Below are 5,554 nucleotides of genomic sequence, written 5' to 3' on the forward strand. Positions count from 1 at the left end.
CTACAGCGGACAGTTGAAACTGACAACCGGAAGCGGCAGGGACAGGCCACTATAAATGCTGGAGGAAACACCACAGAAGCGCTTCACAGGAGGCTCCCAAGCACTGAGGATGTCACCTAGACAGGGGACGAAACGTTTGCAACAAAAATTTCCAGCTCGGCGAACAGAACCACAACAAAGGAAAATAGTAATATAGAAAAGGAGGGTCAGAGAATGGCCAAAAGGGGCAGAAAGAAATAAACCTAGGAATATACCAATCAAGGCTAGATGAAACAAATAAATGAAAATGTGTATCAAGTATTTATAAAGCAAATGAACTGGTAGTGAATTGAATTTTTGTCACCTGTACTGAGGCACAGTGAAAAGCTTTGTCTTGCAAAGGGTGCCCCCTCAATATCTTTGCATGCTGTCGGGGAATTAGCTCAAATGGTAGATCACTGGCTTAGTATGAGAGAGGTAGTGGGATCGATGCCCACATTCTCCACAATGCTTTTGTGGGTGGCACGGTGGCAAAGTAGTTAGCACTGCTGCCTCACAGCGCCAGAGACCTGGGTTCAATTCCCGCCTCAGGCAACTGTGTGGAGTTTGTACATTCTCCCCGTGTCTGCGTGGGTTTGCTCCGGGTGCTCCGGTTTCCTCCCACAGTCCAAAAATGTGCAGGTTAGGTGAATTGGCCATGCTAAATTGCCCGTAGTGTTAGGTGAAGGGGTAAATGTAGGGAAATGGGTCTGGGTGGGTTGCGCTTAGGCAGGTCGATGTGGACTTGCTGGGCCGAAGGGCCTGTTTCCACACTGTAAGTAGTCTAATCTAATCAATACAGTGCACAGTGAAATAAATAAATAGGGATAGGAGAGTCAATCTGGAGACAGGCTTCAGGATGACAAACATTGTGTTCTGAAGAGGGGTACAGGACATTAGAGAAAAACGGGAAGTAAAGGTGGAGGAGTTAGCACTGTCGTTTAAAATACAATAAAAAATATCGGGTGTTTGAAATAAAGGGATGATAATAATCATGGGTAACTTAAGTCTACATATAAACTGGAAAATCAGGTTTGCAGTAGTAGCCTAAATGTGGAGTTCATAGAATGCTTTCAAGATAGCTTCTTAGAGCACAATGTTTTAGAAGCAACCTAAGAACAGATTATATTAGATATGGTTTTGTGCAATGTGATAAGATTAATTAAAGACTTTACAATTAAGGCTGGCATTGGTAGCTGTGACACAACATCATTAAATTTTACACCCAGTTTGAAAGGGAGAAGATTGGGGCTAAGACTTTATTTTAAGCCTAAATAATGGCATATGTGGGCATGAAAGCTGAGCCAGCTGAAGTGAACAACTATTCTAGGCATTTATTGGGATATTTCAGAACTCAGAATATACATATTTCTACTATAAAGAAAAATTCTCAAGGGAAAGCATCAAACCTAAGTACACTGCTGCACCAAGATGACTGGCAGGTCAGATGGCTGCTCCCAATGTAAAGGACAGCAGCAAATGACTAAAAAGTTAATTGGAGGAAGAAATTCGAGTGTGAGATGAAGCTACACAGAAATGTAAAAATTGGATAACAGGAGTTTCTACAGGTTTTCAAAAAGAAAAAGAGTGAAGTGAGTGTTGTTCTTCTGGACAATGAAAATGGGGAGTTAATAGGAGGTAAGGAAATGATGGATGTAACAAACAAATATTTTGCTTCTGTCTTCATTATAGAAAATACAAAGTGAAACACAGTAATAGCAATGAACCAGGTGGACGGAGAGAGGAATTTAGTGAAAGTACCAATCACAAGGGAACTGGTACTAAGCAAACAGCTGTGGACAGATCTCTACATCAAATGGACTTCATCTTAGGGGGGTTTTGAGTGGGAGCCAATGAGGTAATATGTCAAATGGCGTTAAATTTTCCAAATTTCCTTAAATTCAGAAAAGATTCCAACAGACTGGAAAGCAGTGAGTGAAGCCCCTCTATTTAAGAAGTGAGGGAGGCATAAAACAGGAAAGTTGAATAGTTTATTCATCATCTGTCATAGAGAATGTTTTAGAATTGATTGATAAAGGGATTCAAGGTGATCATTTTAAAAATTTCAACATAATTGGGTTGTCAACATGGTTATAATAAAGGGATATCATTATTAACCAATTTACTGGAATTCATTGCAGATGCAACACGTGCTGTGGATAAAGAAGAGTTTATATCAGCATACTATATCTGCATTTCCACAAAGCATTTGATAAGATGGCATAACAAAGATTATTGCAAATAACAAAAGCTCATCGTGTAGACGGTAACATATTAGTGTGGAGAGAAGATTGACTCGCTGGCATAAAATAAAATATGCTTAAATGGGTACTTCTCTGATTACCAGCATCTGGTGAGTGGACTCCCGCAGTAGTCTGTGCTGGGCCTCAACCTTCTACAATTTACATCTCAGGCATGGCAGTTAAATTCACAGGCATCACCATGACACACACTAAAGTGATACAAAGATGATGTAAGGGTGTTACAGATGTAGATAGGTTGAGTGAGGTAACAAAAAAAATCTAATATTGGAAAAATGGTCACTTTCATAGGAATAATTAAAATGTAGTGTACTACTTAATTGGAGCATGACTGCAGAATTCCCAAGTGCAAAGGGATCTTGGTGTTATAGTGCATGAATTGAAAAAGGCAGTATGCTGGTACAGCAGTTAAGAAAATTAATAGGATTGTCTACTTTATTATAAGAGCAACTGAATATGAAAGAATGTTTTGGTTCAGTTCAAGTTATTAACGAGATTACATCTCATTTGGTGTGCAGTTTTGGTCTCCTTATTTTAGGAAATAAACACATTCGGGCAGCTCTGAGGAGTTTACTACATGATATTTGAAATATGTGGATTGTCTTATGCAGATACATACAACAGACAGGGCTGGTTCTCTTCAGAGTTTAGAAGAGTGACTAATATCTTTCTCGAAGATTTTAAGATCCTGAATGGTTTTGATAAGCTGGACATGACACTTCCTCATGTGGGTTCATCCAGAATGTTTTTATTAATTTATTTGTGAGATGAGGGTTATAGTGGCTCAGTTCACTTTTATTACCCATCCCAAATTGTTCTTCTGGTTGTGATGGGAAGCAGCATTCTTCATTATTGTAGTCCACTTGTAGGACAGCACAGTGGTCAACGCTGCTGCTTCACAGCACCAGGGACCTGGGTTTGATTCCACCCTTGGGTGACAGTCTGTGCGATTTTCCTCCAGGTGCTCCAGTTTTCTCCCACATTCCAAAAATGTGCAGGTTAGGTGGATTGGCTGTGCTCACCTGCCCAGGGAATGTGCAGGCTAAGGCAAGGCAGAGTTACAGGGATAGGACAGGGGAGTGGATCTGCAGGAGATGTTAGAGGGTGTGTGTGGACTCAATGGGTCAAATGGCCTGCTTCCATACTGTAGGGATTCTATGATTTGATGTAGGTACACACATTATGTTATGAGAGAGGATTTTGAAATAGCAATTGCGAAGGAACGGCAATATATTTCTAAGTCAGAATGGTGAGTGACTTGGAGAGAAATTGGCAAGTGATATGTTTCCATATATCTGCTGTCCACGTGCTTCTAGATGGTAGGGGACTGAGCGTCAGTTGGATGGATACCAACAGTGAGAGTACAATTGACATAATGGATGAGATTACAAAGAAGGTATTTTGTTCATGTTTGAACCAAGGCTGTAATGAGAACAGAAACAGAGGCCATGCAGTGAATTCGCACAATTAAATAACTAAGGATTACTCCTTAACAGAAGTTGAACTGGATAGTCCATACAAATACTGGAGCTACAACAGCAGGTCAGAGGCTGCAAGTCACCCATCTCCTGATTCCTCATATCCTACACACCATTTACAGCACACAAGTCTCCAACCTGATGGAATCCATACCTCCCTGGTAGACTGCAGTTCCAAAATACTCAACAAGCTTAACATTCCTGATGAACAGCTTATGTTCAAAACTCTTCTGCTCCTCAGATGCTGCTTGACTGGCTGTGCTTTTCCAGTGTCATACTTTCTGACTGACTCACCAGCACCTGCAGTCCTCACTTTCTTCAAGCTTATCATCATTCAGGACAGCTTGTTTGATCTAATACCTTCAACATTCACTCATCACACTCAACACAGAAGAAATGCAGTGTATAGCATTTACAAGATTTACTGCAGAAACTCACTCTTGCTCCTTCAAGTGGCAGATGGAGTTTAATTTAGATAAATGTGAGGTGCTGCATTTTGGGAAGGCAAATCAGGGCAGGAATTACATCTTAATATTAAGGTTCTGGGGAGTGTTGCTGAACAAAGAGACCTTGGGGTGCAGGTTCATAGCTCCTTGAAAGTGGAGTTGCAGGACGACAGGATATTGAAGGCAGCATTTGGTATGCTTTCCTCTATTGGTCAGAGCATCGAGTATAGCAGTTAGAAGGTCATGTTGCAGTTTTACAGGGCATTGGTTAGGGCACTTTTGGAACATTGTGTGCAATTCTGGTCTCCCCCTCCCGGAAGGATGCTGTGAAACTTGAAAGGGTTCAGAAAAGATTTATAAGAATGTTGCCAGGGTTGGAGGATTTGAACTATAGAGAGAGGCTGAAAAGGCTGGGGTTGTTTTCCCTGGAGCATCGAAGGCTGAGAGGTGACTTTACAGAGCTTTATAAAACTATGAGGGGCATGGATAGGGTAAATAGACAAGGTATTTTCCCTGGGATGGAGGAGTTCAAAACTAGAAGGCACAGGTTTAGGGTGAGAGGGAAAGATTAAAAGGGACTTAGGGGTAATTTTTTCATGCAAAGAGTGGTGCATGTATGGAATGAGCTGCAACAGGAAATGGTGGAGGTTGACACAATTACAACATTTAAAAGGGATTTGGATGGGTATATGAATAAGAAAGGTTTAGAGGGATATTGGTTAAGTGCTGGCAAATGGGTCTCGATTAATTCAGGATATCTAGTCAGCATGGACGAGTTGGACTATAGAATCTGTTTCTGTGCTGTACATCTCTATGACTCTACAGTGTCTTTCAAATTTGTACCTTGAAGTACAACAGCTGCAGATACATAGGAACTTTACCACCTGCAGGATCCCCTCTAAGTCACACAGCATCCTGACTTGGACATCACTGTTCCTTCACTGTCACTGCATCAAAATTCTGAATCGCTTCCTACAGCCCTATGCATGCACTTACTCTTCATGGAGTGGAGCAGTTCAAGAAGGACAATTATGAACAGACAATAAATACTGGACTAGCCAGCAAAACTCTCACCTGCTAATAGATAATGTAACGTTCAAATAAATTGTGCACTCTGGAAATGTTGCTACTGTTGTAACCTAGTGAAACATATGGACTAATGTGAAGGTTTACAAATGGTAGTGATAAATAACCATTTCAAACACATTTATCAAAACATGAAAATACCACTGGCTTTCTTCAAAACAGCATTTTATTGCTCTTGAATAGGCAGAGAGAGAGACTTCTTTTAATATCGAAAAGGCAATACACTCAGTAATTGAATGGAAGTGTCAACAAAATTTATGCGTTA

The 5,554-nt window shown here is 40.7% G+C and overlaps 1 protein-coding gene across 1 annotated transcript in view; it reads right to left on the reverse strand.

Moving 5' to 3' along the window:
- The window catches only part of LOC122558916 (transcription factor TFIIIB component B'' homolog), a 95,511-nt gene extending 90,175 nt beyond the window's left edge, over window positions 1-5,336 (reverse strand). The window contains exon 1 of the mRNA XM_043707870.1: window positions 5,278-5,336. The gene's annotated coding sequence lies outside the window, so the exon portion shown is untranslated. The remainder of the gene's footprint in view (window positions 1-5,277) is intronic.
- Between the last annotated feature and the right edge of the window lie 218 nt (window positions 5,337-5,554).

Source organism: Chiloscyllium plagiosum, chromosome 2 (assembly GCF_004010195.1).
Source record: "Chiloscyllium plagiosum isolate BGI_BamShark_2017 chromosome 2, ASM401019v2, whole genome shotgun sequence".
Lineage (NCBI taxonomy): Eukaryota > Metazoa > Chordata > Chondrichthyes > Orectolobiformes > Hemiscylliidae > Chiloscyllium > Chiloscyllium plagiosum.